Source organism: Erithacus rubecula, assembly GCF_903797595.1.
Source record: "Erithacus rubecula genome assembly, chromosome: 3".
NCBI lineage: Eukaryota > Metazoa > Chordata > Aves > Passeriformes > Muscicapidae > Erithacus > Erithacus rubecula.
In genome coordinates this window covers 52004292-52025953 of record NC_136689.1, presented here as the reverse complement: position 1 = coordinate 52025953, position 21662 = coordinate 52004292, and positions in this window count along the sequence as shown.

Sequence of the window (21662 nt, the reverse complement as noted above, 5' to 3'; positions counted from 1 at the left end):
AAAAGAAATCGCACCTCCAGGCCTGTGTTCACCACAGCATGCTGAGGCCATGTTTCATCTCACCCAGGAGAGAATGGCTGTGCTGGTCTGGAACAGGGTCATTCCCAACTGTCAGGAGCAATAGGGAAGGAAAGTTGGCTGTGGTTTTTGCCCTGGGTCCAGCTCCCAGAGGCTGTGCAGTTCCTGTGCCATTAAACAAAGCTAAGCTCATGAGTTATACTTGTGTAGCTATTGTCTTTACTGCTGTTTTTGTTGTTAATACCTTGGCTGCTGCTAAGTATGTCTGGTGTTTTTAGCACTGGAGCCAAGAAAACAGCATTAACTAAACAACCTCAACACAGCAGAGGTTGCCAGGTTGAGAAACCCTCTGATGCTGGGAAGCAAAGTGACAAACTCTCCCCTCTTCAAGTCTGTGACCTGCATTCACTTATGGCCATGGAAACCCACACAGCCCTGTGGCTGAGAGAGGAGTGTGGTAAGTACAAAAGTGAATGGCAGGTGCTTGGGTTAAATTATATTGTTTTGTAAACTACACCTGTCAAAAGTGAGAGTGAAAGCACTGGACAAACAGGCTACTTGAAAATATAGCAGCTACAATAGGAGAAAAACAGTTGGTTATATTGGGGATTTTTTAAAATTGCTTTGAATTATTCACAGTATCAGTGGTTTCCTGTGACATCAAGCTTTTGAACATCGTTTGATTGCCATAAACTGTGGTGTATCCAATTTTCCATTCCCAACTACACCCAAGCCACAGTTTGTCTGAGAAGCTGCATCTGCAGAAGGCACGTCCTGGCTGGCAGCTGAATAACTGATAGATGGGGGTAGCACAGAGCACCTGGTCCTCAGCACAGCCCTGGATGAATCCAAGTGATTTTTTTTTTTTCATTGAATTTCCAGAGAAATAATGGTAAAACGTCTAATGAGTCAGTCAAAGGGAGGAAGTGAGAGCAGAGGCTAACTAAGTGTGTGTAAGGCAGAGTTCTGTGGACTGCTCTGCCTATGCCAAGAACTGGGGAGTTTCTGTCAGCTTGATTGGGAAAGTCGAGCAGACAGAGTGTAAACTACTGCCTTGACTGTCCGTGAGCACTGCTGCCCTCTTTTGGGTGGAATTAGAGCCGTGCGGCTGTTCCACGCACCAGCGCACGCTGCTGCTCCCGGTGCGAGGAAGGGGGATCGCTCCTGCGGGAATGCTGCAGCGGTGCTCCCGCGGGGACAGTCAGCAGCGGGATGCCCAAGTGCAAGGGCTCTGCTCAGCAAGGATGCTGGCCGAGAGCAGCGTGGCCATGGCATTACAGGTGTAGCCCATCAGCCTGTTAGCATGCTCTGATCCAGCTCCTCAGACAGGCTCCCGTTCCTTGGGTGAACCGTGGCATCCAAGCTGCAGTTGCTTCAGGTGTTTTTCCCCACCTCTGGCATTGTTCTGCTCCATCATCTGCTGTGCAGCAGGAACAGAAGAATGGCTGAGCAATTTGGCTCCAGCCTTGCTGCAGGTAGGTGGTTATGTCAGTTGTTGCATGCCAGTGCCAAGTTCTGCTGAAAACACTGAGACCTTCACTGTGAAGGCATCAAAACCTATTCTGTTGGGGCAAGGTGCACCTTGCACTGAGCTCTCCCCTCCTTTGTCCCAGTGTTTTGCTGGAGAATCTGTCATTAACTTGCAAGGGCTATTGTTAGCAGAGGCATAGATTCAGGATATGGGTCAGTCTAATGGTTCAACACATTTGGTGACCTATGTCCAGCAACAGTCAGATCTTGTGGCCATGCTATTTTTCTCAAACAGGAGAACACATCCCTCTGAGAGCCCGCTCATGCCCCCAGACATATCTGATTACACTTAATTCAGCTTCCTCAGCTACAACCATGCATGGTTACAATCTGACGAAGTCCTTACAGTGACCTGGACATAAAATTTGAGTTGATGAGTGACACTTTTTATAAGACCAACTGTTTCATTATGAAACTTTTGAGGTTGGAATAAAAAAATCCCAAACAAATAAGAACATGTCCCTATTAAAATACTGTCAGAGCATTTTTATGTATCCTCCTTGTAGCAATTGTGGCTGCGTGTAAAATGCAAGCATGCCTTCTGATCGTGAGAGAGTGGCTGAAAACATGAGTCACACAGTCGAACCTTGTGACTTGGTAGAAATAAGGAGGTCTCCTTAAAGGCAATTTGTGGAAGAATTGGAGAGAAACGCAATTTTTCAAGGTCAGCCAAAGGCTAATGAGCACTCTTTCATAGTGCGATTGTATTGCCTGAATTTCTGTATTTCAAAGCCAGTCTAACTACTTTATTGCTGAAGCACTGTAACTGAAGAGGCTGTAATAATATTGACAACTAATCCTGCCAGAATCTGAGATGGTATTCAGCATAATATGAAACATTTTCTCTTTGCCTGGACAAGTACAGAACAAAGAGTTAAACAAATATGTGGTTCCCCAGAGTACCACTTATCTTTCTTCCCGAAGGGCATGTGTACAGATGCTTTGTAAGTTGGGTTGTCAACAGTTGGGGCTTGTGGCCAGATTCACATGTTCTCCACCTTTTGCTTGTGAGCTGCAGGAGAGTCATCTCCAGAGGGACAGTTTTTCATAACTTAATTAGATTGGCGCCATTTGCGCAGCTACGGTTTCAGGTTGGCTCAGCTTTACTTCTGCTCCAGCTCTCCAGTTCAGGGTATTACAGTAGCACTGAAATTGGTTCTGAACTAAACTTTTGGCAGCTACCTCGGGTCAAGGAGGCAATTTGTGTTACTGCTGTTGCTAAATTAGAAATAAATAAATAATCAATGTTGCGGGCCTTAATGACAGACTGAGAATGAGAGACAAAATGTTTTTGCAGCTCTCCACTGTGAATGTATTTAGGAATATGTTGGCTTTTTTTTTTCCCATGAATGAACAACTCTAGTCTAGTAAGCCACTTTAGTTGAAGAAGAGCAATCTCCAAGTGCATTGTCTTAGCATGGTTTTGCACTATGCTTAATTTAATGTAACTTTAATCGGCTGAGAATCTGGACAAGCTGACCAAAACTCAGCCAAAGTGTTCCCACTGGAGTTTCAGTGGTTTAACTGCATCAGTTTAGAAATGGATAGAAGTGAAATCACTGAGATTTTCAGCATGGAGACAAAGCCCTTAGCCCTGACTAGCTTCATACTACTAAACTGCAACTAAAAGAGATCTGCAAACAGTGAGTGTAGACTGGAGGAAAAGTAAGAGTGGGGGGCCTTTCCAAGCACCACATCTAAAATGGGCACATCCTGCCTGTGACACACAGTGTTGCTTAGACACAATCTATGAGTGTGTCTGGGCTCACTTCCATGCACTGTGAGCCACAGAGACTCACAGCCCACAATGCCCCTCACAATGCTGCATGTGGCTCCACTGAGGTTTTAAGGTTTTACCTGGGCAGCCAGTAGCTGGAAACTGCACAGTTGTGACTTTTTTACCAGATTCAGTGATGGATGACAGCCATCCCTTAGCGTGCAGTTTTGAAGATGTCAGCTGATAAATGGCACTTTAGCAGGTGACAGATGTAATAAATTAAAAGGCATCTGGCAAACCTGCTGGTAAAGGAAAAAATATAGATGTTTGCAGGGATGGAGAAAAATGACCACTTCTCATAGAGAGCAAATAAGAGATGAAAACAAAGTGTCTTCATGTCCCTCCTAAAAGCAAAGCAAAAGACAGATCCACAGATTTTCTCACAGAATCACAGACATTTCAGGGTTGGAAAGGTCGTCTCCAGCCTCCCTGCCTAGGGGGGGTTATATCACTTGGATATAAAGAAATGCAATTAGAATTGCTTCTGTCTAACTCAAGACTTTTGTTGCTAAAGTTATTCCTGCCTCAGTGCTTGCATGAGTGGGTTTGCCTGTTTACTGAAGGTAATGATAATTTTATGACTTTTCACTTTCTCTGTGATATGAGCCATTTGTGAACTGGAAGTAACCTGTGAAAGCCAGTTAGTTGCTACTCTGCAATTCTGAGCAAATACTTTATAGATAGAGCCAAGTCGGGGCAGGGGGAGGGGGGCAGATTGTGATGTGCTTGGGGCAGGTGTTTTATTCAGGGTCTGAATTGTATAGGTCATTTACTGGCTCTTCAGAAATGGCTATATGGATCATTATCACCAGTGCCCAAATTCTGATCTTTAAGAAGAGCCTGTTGTGCTGATTTTTCTATGGAGGACTTTCCTCAAAAGTAGGAAGTAGTTTGGTGCTACACCTGTCTCCCTGAGACCCTTTGATAATCAGGGGGTAGGAAGGGGGGCAGGGCTGAGGTGCGTTCCTCCAGAATGCATTTCAAAGCCAATGCTGAATTTAGGCACCCTGAATTTAGGCACACTGAATCATCCCTTATGGAGGATTTTATCTTTCTCCATGGACCAGGGAGAGGCGAGAGAGACTGGCTGAGTGACTTGGCTGACTGCAGCTGGTGGTGTGAAATCTTTCCTCGCTGAAGCCAATGAAAACATCAAGAAACAGAGCCATCCACAATCTCTTTAAGAAATTCAGTCGCCGTCATTCTTAACACTTGGTGCCAGCTCTTTCATCTGATCAGGTTTGAATTCTCTTGCTCGAACTGTTGTGATGGCTTTCTCTGCTTGATGGAGAAAGATTTAGTGGGGACTGTCTCTGTTCTTCATGCAGAAATTGAGATGCCTCTGAATCTTCTTTGTGACTAAATGAATAAACCCCGCTCCCAAAGAGTCTCACTTAGATGCAGTTTCGCCATTTATTGTGTGGCTTTTGGCAGGTTTTTAACACTCCTTTGGCAGTCACGACTTGCAGCCGCAGCCAGCGCCCCGGGGCCAGAGAGCAAGGCTGCAGTGCCCTGCTTGCCGCCTGCCCCCACCTCCTGCTCCATCCCGCCTCCCTCTCCGAGCCCAAGGAGAGGCATCTTGACCTTTCTGCTTACCTGCAGCCCAACCGGATATTGCTGGTGTTTCTGAAGCAGAGCACTCTCCAGGATGCCTCTTGACACCCCTATGGCACAGCTCTCAGGCAGAAGAAGATGCTGCTGGATTTTAAGAGTTGTTTATTTCTTAATGGACTGGTAGATAATTTGCCTTTGCATATAAAATAATTTCCTTGCCACTCATTTCCAATACTGAAGTAATAGGTAACTATTTCAGCTTTTTCTGCATGAACTTTGCCAGTTTTGCTATTAACATATTTTTAAACTTTTTGTTCTACCTAAATATAGAAAGCCTGAATGTTGAAGCACCATTTCCATCAAGGCCCACAGCTTCCCTTACTTAATTTCTGCATTTCACAATGCCATCAATATTCTTATGTTTTTCCTCCTTTTCTGTTACTGATACAGTTAGTAGTTTCCAGTTGCTGATGAATTTGAATGAGTTTTTAGCTTAAGCTTGATTGTGGAGGGAGGCAGATTCATTATTTCTGGTTTGTTTTTATTATGCCTGCATAATTTTCATTCATATTTTCTTTCTGTTTAGATTTTTCATCCTAATCAATTTTGAATGCAATTTACAGGAACTTTGGGAAATCTTTTTGATACAACAATTGGGTATATTAATCATTACTTGCAAATTTCTCTTTGCCCACAGAGACTGTAATTACATCTCAATTAATGGTCCTGACACAACCAGTGACTTCCAGCCTAAATGAGGCCCATATTAAAGTCACTGTCTCTATGTAATTGCTGAGTAAGTATTACCTGCTAGTTTTAGAAGCTCTAGACTGTATCTCAGTGGTATCAATGTAACCTGAAAAATATTTCAAACTCACAAAATTAATTTTTTTTCTTTCCTGCATACAAAACAAACAACGGCTGAAAGAGTAAATCAACCTTTACTTTTCCTTGGCCAGGTGATCCTGAGAGCTCCCTTTATTTCTTCTTGGGTTTTCTCTATGCAGTCATCCGAGTTCAAGATTTTTTGGCCTGAGTCCCTAGAGGATGGTGGCACCCAGAACGTATTCATTTAACTGCTTCTTCCATTCCTGATGAGATTACAGCATCCTGGTGTTGGAGGTTTTTCAGCTAGCCTAATGTCGTTTTTTATCTCATTTCCCCTTACCAGTTATACCAATTTTCAGAATTTATATGTAGGCATTTGAAAGACATTGTTCATTCTTTGAGTTAATTATCAGATCAGCTTGGTTCATTTTTGTTACACCAAATTTGAGATTCATACAAAGAAATTAATACAGCTGAGAATAAGAATTTGTTTTGCATTTGTTTTTTAACAAATATTTCTAGTCAAATAAAATTCTGACTTAATTGAATAAGCTTTTAAGTGAAAAAAAACAAATACATGCTTTGCTTAAGAATGGCATAATCAAGTATTTTACTGATTTTAGGCCTACATGGGTATTTCTCTCATTATTTGTACTTTTAAGTCACAGCAGAAATTACTGTTGTTCTTTTCTTTTATAGTTGCAGTTCCCTGCAGTTGTTTCCATGCAAACAGTGGTCAATGTGAATAGGAAAACCCAACATAAAAGCTGTCTAGAAAGGGAGACAAGAAACTGTATGTTTCTCGTGGAGGCTGTGTCTGTGAAACTTTCACCAGCCATCTCTCAGGATTGTATGTTTCTAGCAAGGGCTGATGTTTTTCATAAGTAATGTGTTTTGTTCTTGTTTTGTTCACTCAGACTTGTGTCCTATAAAAAACTTGATTTTCTGAAGATATTAACCATCTACCATCTTGTCTTGGGTTTGTCTTGTTTTAAAATGTTTCAAGTTGATTCCATAGAGCTGAAGGAACTAGTGACTTATAATTGTTCCGTTGTTGTTGTTTTTAATCAGGCTCCCCTTAGAATTATGAGAATGTTTTTGTTTTCCATTATTGTTTAAAATCAAGCCAGATATCAAAATCTGGAAGTCCTTTACCAAGACAGGGCTTCCCTCTTCATACAATTCTGTGGCTTCTTCATCACGAGTGCCCAAGATGGAGCCATGAAAAGAAGACAAAAGTCAAAATGCTACAAAATGAATTGTGCTTCTCATTGTTCTTGTGGTCCTTTAACCACAGGAAAGTAAAGCCCATAGGCAGTGGATTTACAGTGATTTCCCTTGAACCTGGCCGTGGTCCCCTTCAGCATAGTACCTGGTGAGGGCCTGAGCACCTGGGCTCTTGAATGACTCATGCATGCTGGCTTTGGAAGCAGCAAACCTTCCAGTGAAAGAGCCGCAATATCCGGCTGGCCATCGCCTTCTGCTCCCTTCAGCCTCAGCTGATACATTTCATATGTTTGTGTAGCTGAAGCTGGGCCAGGACTTCTCCAGCTTTGACAGGAGGGCTAAATGAGAGCAGGGAATTTTGTGTGCCTCTTCCCACAGCATTCCAGTGACCATGCAGGAAGTCATTGATCAGTGGGATTTAGGCAACGTGCACAGCAAGGTACGTGTGTGTGGCCCGGTGGCCTGTGCAGCGTGTTCTGTGACGACACCAGCCTCTGATTCAGTGAGGGAGGGATGACAGCCTCGGTGGTGAGAGACTCCAGGGTGGGCTCTTTAAAGCCTGCTCTGCAAGGCTGCCTGCTTCCTACTAACACTGTGGTTTAGATGTGGTCAGAGGAGACTGATTTTCCTGGGAAGTTGCTTAACGTCCTTTCACAAACAGAGGGAGAGTTCCCTGACCTGGTGGCTCATCCTACGGGAACAGAATCTGACCTCTCATAGATTGCTTAGTATTGTTTGACTGTCCTCATCTGTATGGCTCCTCTGTGCCATAGGCCAGGAGAAGAGCTGAAAGGGTGTTTCATCTCTTCAGATGTCTAATGTTCAGGCTATGCAGCACTGGGACAGTGAAGGAGCTGGTGTTCCTGCACACTGACCCAGAGCTGTTAGCAGTAATGGTTTTGCAGAAGTGCAAATGGTATTTCTGACCCAAATGTCATTATACTCAATCCTAGGATAAGTTTACTGACCTTACTGGAGTTGCATGGAAAGAATACTTATCCTGTTGTCAGATATGCTGTGGACACAGAGAGCATTAAAAAAAATATTTATCCAATACGTAATTTATGTACGTAATTTCTCTGTAACTTCTTTAGACTATTAGAATTGCTACGGAAAGGTCTTCCAGACTTCTACCTTCCCACATTGTACCAGGAGCTGTTCTACTGTAAAGGAAACCTCATTGCAGCAGTTTGTGTGCATTAGTATAGAAGGTGACAATTTGATTTTTCATCTTTCCTGTGCCTCAGTTTCTTTATTTGGCTACTTACATGGTTTGGGGTAGGATTCAGCTGTGGTGGGGTAGACAGGAAAGGGTTTGATGTCAGTTCAGTGGCTCTGTCATTCCGTGACTCGGAGCATAAATTAATGAAGTAAATCTGTTTTCCTTCTCTCTCTCTCTTTCTTATCTGTGATTTTCCATATACAAAGGAAATGAAGAGGGGGAGGCAGTGGGAGTTTATCATTCAGTGATGAGACAGGCCATGGAGAAAAAGATGCTACTCCTTCAGCAGTCCTAAATGTGCTCCCAAGTCTCAGAAGAGCTGAATCTTTCAGCTGAAAGAGTCAGTCATGAAATAATCTTGTCCCTGGACACCAAAATAGTTGTCACTATTGTACAGCATCAACAGCCCACTGAGCTGAATGTGGGCATCCTGAGCAGAGCTAGTGTTTCAGTCTGTCCACCTGCAGCCCAGTAAATAATGGCAAGGATAGTTTACAGTTACAGAGGGATCGGAACTGCTGACTAAATGGTCACAATCCAAGAAAATGTGTTTTAATTTAGCTAAATGAAAAGTAATACATCTGGGAAAAAAGAGTTCAGGTAGTACCTACAGGCCGGGAGACTTGCCTTGGAAAACAGGATTATGGGGTCATTGTGGTAACTGTCTCCACAATAGCTGCTGGTTCAATGGGGCTAAGAGAGCTCAGCTGATTCTGGGAACCTAGAAGCAAATAATAGGACTTGGGGATGGTGGAAGCATTGGCAGGAGCATCCCTGGGCTGCAGCACCAAGTGGTGGTCTCACCATGTCCACACCTCAGTGAGAAAGAGGAAACACTGTGGAGTACCACTGATAAAGTGGCTGGGAATTCCTGCATGGTCACTGGAATGCTGTGGGAATAGGCTGGGAATATAAAAGCCTTTAAAGTGTGCCATCCAGTCAACTTTTCTATGACAATGTTTGTTATGTCTTTGTAATGCTGAATCACAGCAGTGAAGTGAGGGGCCATTGAAATTGACTCTAATTCAGCTTTGACATGAAACCCTCCTTCCTACTGGTGGACAGGCAAGAGATGGTAAAATAACCTGTAAAGGAGTTTTCCTCTGCAGACACGTCTGAGTCCACCACAGGACAGAAACTCAGAAATTCTCTAGCACAAGTGTGTAGAATTTGATTGGAATTATCATCTCTCAGTTCCTATTCCTGTTCCTTTCTTTCAGGGTGGTGAAAAAAAAAAATCTACATTTCCCTCAGTTTTCTCATTGCTGCAGCTCTGCACTGAGACAGTGGTAGTGCCCACCCTTCAGCTATAAGGGTTTGGGCCAAGGTAGTGTGTTGTTGGGTATCTCTGGAAGCAGTGGACATAGATGGGGCAAATGTTTTGGAGCTGTGAGATGATGCAGTACATCTCTCTCCCCTTGGGACCTGCCTGTGGCCTCTCCTGTGGCTACCACTTCTGTAAGGATTTGCTGAGCATTGCTCTGTCTCAGAATGACCTGACAAATCCTCTTGGTAACATTAGCTCCCCCTTTGGTCTGTTCTAGTATTTATATGTGGCACCAAGTAGCTTTGCTTTCAGAGAACTGTGATGTCTTGGTCTGTCTGAAGCCCTCAGGCTCAGGTGCTGCTGACAGCCCTGAGCAGCATGGGAGCTCTTGCCAGTTGTTCACAACAGGCTAAATTTGAACTGTGAGAACTGGGGGTCAAAATATGATTTTGTAGAAAGCACCAGGTCATATCAAACAACAGGTTCAAATATGCAGTTTCCTCTGCAAATAAAGGTCATGAGATCATGGAAAGAGAATATATTATTATTATTATCATCATCTTCCTTATCATCATCATCACCACAATTATTTTTATTGACATTATCGTTGATCTCTCTGTTGTGTCATTTGCTGCTTCTGGAAGGCAAGGCAGCAGTTGGCTTTCCCAGCCTTCCTTAATTGTTTTTTTTCCATCAAGGAGTGCAGAAAGCACATGCTAAGACAGAATTTAAGGCTTTGCACATTGCTTCATCCCACCACAACCACAGACTGGCCTCACCTTCAGAGTTTGCACAGCAACTTACATTTGAACTTCTCCAGCTTGACCTTGGGTTTTGGGTCTGCACTTTAGTAAGAGGAAGGCCAGCTGAGATGAAGGGGTCTGGCTCTTGCTTCAGATCTTCCCAAACCATGGGAATGTGCCTCTTGCACAGCTCTGATCTGAGCCCATCTCTAAATATAACCGAAATGCAATAAAATGCACAAAAAAAACCAAACCAAAAACCCCCAAGAAATATGTCCAGCAGTGGTTATTACCACAGTTACATCACAGCAGAAACAGGTGCAAGGAAATAAGTTCCTCCCAAAAGTTTCTATTCGGGAGGGAGATGACTGAAGAAAGCAGAAGGAAAAGAGGAAGGCAGAGGTAAGGGTAGGAGTCAGGGGAGAAAGCAGAAGTTGTTTCTCTTGGGATATGGCCAACTTAGTAGCTGTCCAAACTCAGGAGATGTCTTGGAATGCTCCTTCTGTTACTGTCTATGCTTTTTCCATTTTAAGGCTGCCTGCTAGCAGAGTGTGTGATAGCACCAGTGTTGCCTTGCCCTCTGAATGCCCTATTGCCTGGAACCTCCACAGAACTCTGTTCAGGCTGGTACAAGAAGACACACACCCTTCTGAGCAGATTTTGCATAAATTTCAAGGAATCCTTCAAGGACTCATCAGCTCAAATAATTCTCTCTGCCCCAAAACTGTGGGGAAGGAAGGGAAGCGATTATGGGAAAGCTCACATTCCTCCAGCAGCTGCAGTCACTCGGGGTGGGATTCATCTGACTAAACACAGAGGCCTCCATCTGAGCTAGTCACATCGGGCTCCTTTATGGAGGAGAATATGGGGAAGTATAGGCACAGCCATGAGTCACCCCTCCTCATTGCAGAGTCTAGAACAGGTGAGGCGAATCGTGCCTATTTCTCTTCTTTGCTTTTCAAAGGAACAGCCGTGAAGGGGCCAAGTGGAGGTCTGTAAAGTTAGACAAAGCTCATCCTTTGAGCTTTGGTGTCCAAATCAAATGATTTGATCTGGGACCAAAGGGCCAAGCTGTGATGAGGGCATTGCCAGCAAACGCTGAGTAACCACAGCAGAGTGGGATAAATTGTCTCACCCGCAGCTTATTTCACTGCAGGAGAGGATGCAAGGAGAGCAGGACTGGAGAGGAAATGGCCTGAGAAAATTGCCTGTAAAAGTCACTGTGGGATGTCACCCTAGTGCCAAGACTATGTTTATTTTGAACCAGAACAGGTACCTCTGCTTTTCTGTTTGCAGCAAAAGTTACTGCACTCCTGGCACCACTGCAGTTTGCTCTGTGACCAGTTACTTCCCCATTCCCAGCCCCTCTTTCCTTCTCACTTCTCCTTTCCAGACTTCAGTACAGCAGGCCCATCTTCAGATCCCTGTGGAGCATCAGGGGTGCTGGTTCAGCTTACCATGTCCTTTTTCCAGATGCCTGGTTTTGTGCTGAGCAGTGTGTCAAAACCGAGGAGCATTTCCCATGCAACGTGTGCTGCTTCAGGGACACACAGGGAAAGGAAGTGCAGAGGTTGCCAGAAGCAGCAATGGAGTTATGTTGTTATCTGACAAGAAAAGTGATGAAACAGTAATGCTTTTGAGCATGTCATGAACCAGCTCCTCTCCTGAGGGATTTGTGCTGAGGACCTTCAGGACCTTGTGTGCATCCATGGCTGTAACCCATGAGTAAGAGTGTGAGGCATGCACACAAGGTAAATAAATGGTTAGACAGAGCTGCTTCAAGTCAATTTCCCCTCCCACTCTTTTCTTTTCCTTTCTCACCATTGAAAGACAAACAAAAGCTTAAGTGATGTCATGGGGCAATGCATTTGTGAAGTTCCTTGCCACTGCATCCCAATATGCAACAAGCCTATTTACTAACACTATTGTATCATTCACCAGAGGTGCAGGAATTGTGGCAGTGGCTGGCAGAGCAAAGCAGATTGCAGAGGAGACATGAGGCTTTTCAGATTGACTGGAACTGGTTCTGCTCAGCACTAACCAGCAGTTAATGCATGGGCCAAATGCCAAGTTTCCAACTCCCTGCTGTAGGTTGTTGGCTGACAGAGGGCAACTGGTGCTTCAGGAGATTTTAGTTTCTCTCTCAGAAAAAAATCAGAAAAGTGAGTTAATTTCCTTAAAAATAGATGAACAAATGAACATGTGTGTATATGTATATATTTTCACCTGCATATGATATGCTTCAGAAAGACCTAAAGAGAGGAAGTTTTCAGAAGCTGATATTACAGAATTTAGTAGCTCTCCAGAACTCGGGACTTAGGCTTCTCAATCTCAACAAGATGCTCATGGACAATTTGTGCTGGGACTTTTCAGAGATTGTCTTTCTTTAGCTGACAGGCAGAACTGTGATTCTGGTGCCTTTAAACCTGCCAAAGGATTTAGTGTCAAGGTAGCTCCTTGCTCTGTGCTCTGATATTTCTGGGAAAGCTGGCTGGTAAGTAAGGAGAGGTTTGTTCATTAAGTGCCCTCACTTAGAGTTAAAGGGCCAAGCACACTTCTGCTCCTCCTCCTTCACCCTTCTACAAGAAGCTCACGGGGGATAAATAAAATGGTTAGAGGTGCAGGATGGGAAAATAGCCTGGTACTTGCATTACCCCCATGGTGGAGTGGCTGCTGGCACAGCCCTGGGTGAATGCTGGTTCCTGTTCCCTCCCACTAACCACAATCCCTCTCTGGGACAAAGAGCCATCTTTGCTTCTCATTCCTTAACACACTGGCTGTGAGATTTGTGTGTTTGAGCAGAGAGGCCTGACCTGCTCTGTAAGACTTAAACAAGATCTCCCTCACCAGAGATGCTAGTGCATGGGATGGGTTTCCCAGGGATCCTGTGTGCCTGCACCCCATGGTAGCATTGGTACTCATGCCTTTAATAGACATAGAGGAAGAGATTGGAAGAATCCCAGTTCTTTCCTGGGCGTGCCTAACTCTGCTGGAAACCTTTCCTCAGTGCAGTGCATCACCCCAGTCCTTGTGCACCATGTTTTCCATCATCTCTACTCATATGGATATGGATATCTTTAGTTTTTGCTTCAGAGAGCTAAGAATCCTCCCCACACAGCTGAGCCCTCTGTGGCACCCATGCAATCTGCCTCACTTTGAAGCTCCTACAATTTTGCTCTGAGGTTCATCTTCTTGTCCCTTGCTTATAGCAATAGGGATAAGAAGCTTTAAGCTTTCCTGAAGGTGATGAGGGAGAAATAGCTGAAACCATGGATTTGCCTCTTCCACCAAGAAATATATCCAAAAATGTTTCACTGTTTCAGTCCATGGAAAAAGAGAGCTGGACTGGACCCCGTGGAGCTCTGGGCTTGCAGTGCTCCAAGAGCCAAACAGGCATGTAGGCTCTCTAGCTTTAAGAATTGATTTCCTAAGTGAACTGTCAACTCCCGGTGGCTGGAAAAATCTGCAAACAATTTCTAGGCACTGAACAAAGCAAATCTTTGTACTGTGCTGTAATAGTTCATTATTAAATAAAAGCTCCTTTGTTAGGCTGTAAGAAATGGTGTGTACTCCGCCACTCTTCACAATGTGCCTTGGTGTGACTTTGCAGTGCATATGAAGTTCTATTTCATGTCCTGTGAAAAGATGACATAATTATGTGTAATTTTAATTTTGGTAGGAAAAGCTCAGGGTGAAGCAAATATCACAGTGCAGCTCTGGTGACTGAACTTTATTGCCAATGCATTTTATTCACAACCATACAAGAGAACATGGAGACTGGACTTTATCTCATTTGCAAAAGAGTAAATGAGGAACAACATGGGCAAAATTACTTGTGACAAGACTGAAGGAAAACTTTAGCAGCTGCAATTCCTACAAGTTGTGTTACTTACTGGGCTGTCTTATTGCAGTTCCAGGCTTAAATGAGTCAAAACAGGAATCAAAGGGCGTTAGTGTTTTCCCATCCAGAGAAGCAAATGTGTTTCCAGCTCCCTCTTTTCTTTTTTTTTGCTCTGCACCCAGTGAGTTCCCAGTAATCTGCCAGTTTGGGCCCTACAGCCACATTGCCCTGTTACCCTGCTCAGCAGCTGCTTGTGCTGCATGCTGATGTCGCTTCACAGAAACCAGGCCAAGGCACGGGCATGGCAGCTGTAAGCCCTTCACCTCTACCTTTTGTCAGGCTCTGTTAACCAACCCCATCAGATCATGATTTAAGATTGTATCCCTCAAAGTTTTTCTTCTCTTGCTATGTTTTGCATGGGGTTGGCAGTGCATGAACAGGGATGTAGCTCTCCTGATCCTTCCTTTCCTCTGCCGCACCATCAGGCCATGGGAAAGCCCCAGAGCTGGTACTTCCCTCTCAGCTGGAAGAGGAGGCAGCCAGGGCTGAAGTGGGCATTGGGCAAGCAATTTCTCTGAGCCACTTTTGTCTCTTGGCTGGGCTTCAATGAGGCTTTTCCAATAAGTGTCCAGCTCGGCTCAGGCTGAGGCTGCTAATTCCAGTCGTGCCGGTGATTCATATGCCATCTATTAATAGCAGCTTCTGGCCATGCCAGCACAATAACTGACCATGGAAAACTCCACAGTGCTTTGGGCTGCCAGCCCATCAGCCTTCCCAAGCTGAGCTGGCCATGGCTGGTGGTTTGTCTTTGAGGGCAGCACTGTGCAGCTCAGCAAGAGGCTGCAAACTGTGCTGTGGGCACTGCTGTGAGTAGTGCTGGTCCTCCAGCACTGCCCTCTGTCCCAGTGCCAGTGCCACCACTGGGCCAGTTCAGGAGCTGTGGAAAATTGACTGCTCCTCCTGCTGCTATATATAAAGCAGCTGCTATTAATTACCTGTGCCAGCAGCCAGCCTAGGTACTTTGCTTTCAAGGGCAAAGCTGCATTTGTCCTTACTTGCCATCCAAATACAGTTTAGAGCATATGCAAAAATCTGCTCCATGGCTGCCAAATTCATCTTGGCGGCAGAGTCACTGCTGCTCCTGCTACTGAAAGGCAGCAGGGGTTTGATTGGGATGCCTCATTCACTTGTTTGGATGATTCCAGGGAGGAAGGGTGATGACAGGGCAAAATGACACACGTGTTCCCCCGACAGACTTCTGCACCACCTTTTTCCATGCTCCAGTGGGATTTACTCTGCCTGGTGTTTGCCCATCTAAAAACAGAGGCAGGAAAGTGGTGGTGTAGCCTGGAGAGGAATATGCAGCTGAAGCCTTCACAGGTGATGGCTCCATGTCTTGGCTGCGGACCAGAAGCCAGTCCCGGGTAGGGGCAAGAAGACCATCCCTGCCCTGAGTTACAGCCCCAGCCAGCCAGTTAAGGATCTCCCTTCACAGGGGGACAGCGGTTCCAGCAGAGCCCATGGGTGGGAGTGGCATGCCCACAGTGGGATGTTGCAGCCAGGCTGGCACAGCAGGCTGGCTACAGAGCAGGTCAGCATCACGAGCTGTGATTCTCACAGCCTGGCAACTCTGGACTGCTGCTACAGCTTCAGGACCTTGGGCACAAAGATGGTTCTTGCCCTGCTGCTTCCAACCATGAGAGCTGTGGCCCAGGCAAAAACACACATCCAGGGCAGGCAGAGTCCCTGCTGAGTTCTTGAAGGTGGAAGAGGATTATTCCTAATATTGGAAGAGGGTTATTGGAAGCTAGAAAGCCAAAGTGTGACGGAGTCAAGGAGGCATGTGAGACTAAGAAAGATGTGACAGCACAGTGAGTAGTCCTGCAGTGCACACCAGGCACCAGCCCCATTCCTGGATGGAAGTACTGGGCCAAGGCAAACCCCTTCCCTCCTGCTCTCAAACCCTGTGGCTGATTCTCACACAGGGGTCCTGCACAAGTACCCCAGAATTTGTCTGGGGATGGCAGCTGGTTGGGTTGGCCAGGCTGTGCAGAACTTGTGCTCCTTGGACACCATCACTGCCATGCCTCTGGCTCCCACAGCTGTCCCAAAGGGCCCCAACTTCCCAGTAGTCATGGGGCTGTGCTCCCACACCACCCACACGGCAGCTGGGGGATTTTCCTGGTAAGCAACTGGCTCATTGCTTCACTTTTGCCATTTGCTTGCCTTTCAGGAAGGTTTTTATTTTATTCCCCCTCTGAGCTGGAGTTGGGGTTTTCCAGAGCAGGGTCAGGGTGCTACAGGTCAACTTCCTGCCCCAGCTGTGCTACCTGGGGAAGGACCTGAAAACCAGGTACCAAAGTCCAGCTTTCCTTTTACCAGTGGGATGCTCAGCTCCTGAGGCCTTCAGATGTGCTTTTTGGAGCCCTCTTGTATGGCAAAAACCATGAAATGGTCCCTGGGCAGGGGAGGAAGAGCTGACCTTGGAGCCAGCCCTGAGATGGTCATAAATGGCTACAGCTTTCAAGGACATCCACAGTTTGAAGCTGGGCTGGCTCCATTTTTGCTGAGTGGTGTCTCTAAAATGACTAAATTTTGTCTGTTTCCTTTGTTTTTCTTCCTCTAAATCTGATGTTTTCATTGCAGTGGACCAGCATTTATCAGCTCAAAGACTGACCAAATACTTACACTCAGCAAACATAGTGGCACCAGAAAATCTAAGCAATGCCACCATCTATGGCACACTGGGAACAACATTTGGGGTTTTGAGGCTCTCCATTTTTAATTTTAGCACAAGGCTAGCCAAGCATGGGATGACTTAAGTCAGGACAATGTTGTCATAAAACGCATCATCTGGTGTAGGACAGGAGAAGAGAAAGCCTGCCAGTCTGCAGCCTGTTCTCTTGAAGGAAAATACTTTGTTTGAGAACATGCACAAAGAGAGGAGGATCTAGTTCACCAGGGTTCATATTAAACTGGGTAGATCAAAGCCTGCACTATTTGCTTCAGGACTGTTGATTTTGGTTCTGACCAGCTCCTCCTCCACAATAAAAAGTCCAAGGGGATCTTGTATTCTCCTGGGCTTTCTGCAGAATGGGGCTCTTTGCACCAGAGCTCCTAAGCAAAGCTTGGCACACAGGCCTCCCTCTATGGGAGCTGCCAAAGGCAGAGCCAACCCTGCAGCCCCCAGTCCTGTTTCAAACAGGAGAGCCAGGCTCTGGCTTTAGCATCAGCAGAGATAGGGCAAGAGGATTCCCTATTACATTTTGCTGGCTGATGCTCCAGCTCCCCCTTCCCTGCTAATGCTCCAGCTAAGCTGAGCCCGGCACTTTCCGGCTGCCCGTGCCAAGCAGAGCTCAGGTGAAGAGCAATTGAAACCTAATATTGAAACCTAAGAGGTCTCAGGGTACACGGGGAAGCAAGAAGTGCTACAGTGGTTCAAGACTGCACTCCACAGAGCTAAGAAAGGCATTGCTGCCTCCCTGACTGTGTGGCTAAGCCTCTGCACAGCTTCAAGCATTTTCTGTAACTGGGAGAAAACAGCAGCAATCTCCAAGAGACTAGCCAAGGAGAAAAAAATAGCATGCAGTATTTTTGGTTTTCCTCTGTGCTACAGCCCAGCCTTGAGAAGAGGAGGAAAGGGCAAGGAGAGGCATCCAAGGCAAGGGAGGGATTGGCACAGGGCAGGTGTAGGAGCTGTGCCCTGGGCTGGCTCAGTTCCAGCCCACTGTCCTGGTGGGCCTGGACTGAGACACTGCACTGCAATCTTCAAAGTGACACGAATTCCTTTAATTCCCTGCAACAGAAAAACAAGCATGGCATGGTGTGTCCTACTAATGGTGTCCAAAGGAGAGCTCTTTCCAGCTGGATCAGCAACAGGACCTTGCCTACTTCAAAGGTGATGTGGAGACAGCAGCCCTGGGGTACAAGTCACACTGCTCCTCCCTGGATGGCTGCAAAGGGCAGCTCCATTTATTCTTGCTGGAAGGGAACAAAGCCCAGTGCCCACACGTGCTGCAGCACACTTTGCCACTTCTGGCAGCCCTGCAGCCCTTGGCTTCTGCTGCACCAGCCCCCAGCCTTGCCATGGGCACTGGGACCTTTGCCACTGATAACTGCTTTCACAAAATGTATGACTTGGGAATTTTTAGCCCTCTTTTACATCTGTAAACTTCTGATGAGAACTCAAGTTCAGTGTCTGAAGCAGGATGATGCAGACCATTTTTTGTTCTTTGAAGCACCATCCAAAAAGCCATATTTAAGTAATGCCATGCCATGGGGTCCCACTGACAAAGTTGAAGGAGCTTACTGAAAGTAGTTGACTGAAGGCTGAAGTGGTCAGCAATGACAGGGATGAGATATATCTGCCATTTCCCAGCAAAAGCCTTCCAGATAAAAAAAATTTGCCAGTGAAAACATTGCCACAATTCCTTGGCACTGTGTGGGATGTGCTGTAGTACTTCAAAACAAAACTGCCTCAAGGCAAAATAGGCCAAGTGAACTTTTCCTATGTCTTGGGAGGGCTGGCTGTTATTATAATGGAAATGGGAAGTTAGGAAGTCTTCAAGCAGCAAAGGTGAAGCAAGAGCCATGCTCAGGATAGGAAAGCAGATATTTCTCATGGTTCTGCCTCAGGGGACGCTGCCTGGAGCCACAACCCTTTTTCTACCCAGTTCTGTAGGTGCCCCTGCTTTGAGATTTTTCACTAAGCGTTGCTATAGGAACTTCATTGCTTCTGTTCATCCAGGTCTGAGCAGCTCCCTGCTCCCACTCCTCCTCTCCCAGGGCTGGCAGCATCGGGGCTCTGAGGACAGCGGAGGATGCTCAGGTACAGCAGGAGTGGGGTCGTTCAGCTCAGCTAATTAGTGCTACTATTTCTGTCTCTGGCCTTTTCTCGGTTTGTATCCATCTGGGGCTCTTTCAGTCATTATAGAGCTTTCCACCCTCTTGTTTTTTTCCTCTCTCCTCCTCTGTCTTCCAGATTTTTGCCACTGTTTCATGTTGCCATCCAAGTTATTTGTCTCCTCTCTCTTGCTCCGGTCGTGGGAACATTAGTAATGTTTTTCTGCAGAGCGGGGTGGCTCAGAGACCGCCTTGCAGACCTGACAGGCATCCCAGTGCTGCTGGCAAAGGCTGGAGCAGCTCAGGCTGGGATGGGAAGTAATCCTGTTTATGGTTCATCACCATCTGATCTACCCACTGCCTCTTGCTCCCTCCTGGGCCCAACTGTGCCGCTGTGTGGATGCTCCCTGTCCCTGTCCCTGCTCCCTATCCCTGCTCCCTGCTCCCTGCTCCTTGCTCCTGTCCCTGTCCCTGTCCCTGCTCCCTATCCCTGCTCCCTGCTCCTTGCTCCTGTCCCTGTCCCTGCTCCCTGCTCCCTGCTCCCTGCTCCCTGCTCCCTGCTCCTGTCCCTGCTCCCTGTCCCTGTTCCTGTCCCTGTCCCTGCTCCCTGCCCCTGCAGCCCCGGCGTGGGGGGCCAGGGACAGCATGACTCACACGGGCCTCCCACCCGTGAGTGACTGTGCTGGTCTATCACGTCTCAGCCAGCTGGGGCAGCTCGGGGGGAGGGCGGCTTCTTCCTCGGGGAGCATGGAATGGGTCACCCCAGAACAGGGGTGGAAACGGGACCAAGGCATGGCAGCAATGAGCAGTCTCACATCAGATGCAGGAGCAGTACCCTGGGATGGGGGGCAGGCAAGGAAGTACACACACTGTGGGGATTCCTGTCAGCTGTCAGTTCTCCCTTCTTCCTTGCCAAAACCTGCTCCTCTTTTCCTGTTAAATGAGCAGGAAGAGTCCAAAAGCAGTGAGAGAAGACAGGCAGAGATGGTGGGAACACAAAGCAGTTATGTGCTTCTCGGGGTGGAAAGAGGCCCAGGTTATTAAATAGCAGGCAATTTTAACATGAGTTATTAATACTAGTTGTTTGTACTGGGAAGTGGTGCCTAGGGGCTCCCATTGCACTAATCATGTAACAAAGCTGTGTTCCTAGCACAAATAGCTTGTGTTTCAGCCTGAAGAGAACAAGTCGTCTCCTTCCCATTACCCTCTCTTTGAAAAGCAGCTCAACGATTACACAGTCAAGCCCACAAAAGCTGGGAAAGGAAAAAAAATTGCACTGGGCTGCCCTACAGTGCCATTGCCTACACCCAGCCAGCCCAGTAACTCCATCAGCACTGTGGGCCACACTCTCTGCTCTTCCCCTGCTTCATCCCTGATCATGGCAGGCCAGGTCTTAACATTACTGGTGATTTTTCTGTTGCCCATCTTTGGGTTTGAGTGTAGTAATGTCACTTGTTTAGGGTACTGAGGGGCTGTGGGGAGTTTTCTCCTCCTCTGCTGATTGATGCAGTATATCTCTGTTGTAATTTTTTCAGGCTTTGCAAACTGCAATTCTCTCTTGGGTACGTGCCCTTCTGAAGTAAGAAACCAATTTAATGAATTAAATTATTTCATTTACAGACTTGGCACCAAAGCACAGACTAAAGGTCAACAGCATCTGCTGATTTTGGATGGTACAAACCATGACTGCCCTGCTATTTTTTGTTTTCCTGAGAACTTGGCATTATACTGAGCTTTACCACATGGCAACACAGGTCCTCCTGTCTCCAGCTCCAGCTTTGAACATGCAGCTTTTCATCAGCCCAATCCCAGGTTAGGCTGGAGGACCAGAAGTGTGACCTGAAGTCCCAGCTCTTCACCCAGTGCTCAGCTCTGGAAATGCTGTAACCCTGGTGCCTGACCTTGCACTGCCTGGCAGCACCTTCATCTGCAGCCCCAGCACAGCACACAGCCAACGTGCTGAGCAGGACAGCGGGGCCCTTGGCATCTCCTGCCCTCAACATTCATCCTGAAGTAGATCCAGCTGTGGAGGATACACAGCTGGAAGATGAACATGCAGAAGTTGGTTAGAGGTAGTGGTGCAAGTTTGGTGCACAGAGAGAGAGATGCTGTCACTCCAGATGTGTGAGCTCCCTTCTGGCAGCAGCTATGCAATGCTGGTCATGCTTGTTTAGCACAATGCTCTGCACACATGCATGTGTGCAGGACTTTACTGCATGAGCTCATAAGAAGTGGGAGTTCCTCATCTCCCACTACCTGCAGACAGCTGGTAAGGCTCAGAAATGCCTTGATAAGGCATATAAGCCCCTGACAGCCATGATCTGTGGTCAGCATGGATCCTGCTACTGACTCCCCAGTCCCCACAGGCCTGCTTGTTTCTCTGCTGGTCCATCATGTCTTTGTCTGAGTGTTGTTCCACCCCTGATGCTGATCTCCTGTTGGCCAAAGTCGTGGGGAAGCCACTGTCACACACACCCAACCCCCAAAGTGAGCTGATACCAAAGCACTGCCAATGTCTGGGAGAATTATGGATTGCAGCATACAAGCTAAGGCACCATGGTCACCATCAACCTGTTTTTCAAACTGCAAGGTCTCCTTCACCCCCACCAGGCCACTCCCAGAGATCTCCTGCCTCACTGGCTTCTCAGCTGGGCAAGCTTTAGGCTTTACCTCTCCCTTATACCCTTTGTCCTTCCTAAACTTTAAGACCTGTGCCAAATGACAAAAACTTAATAACGGTGAACAACAAAACAAAACAGGACACACACACAAAAGAAAAAAGTTAACATGACCAAGTAACAACTGAAAGTTAC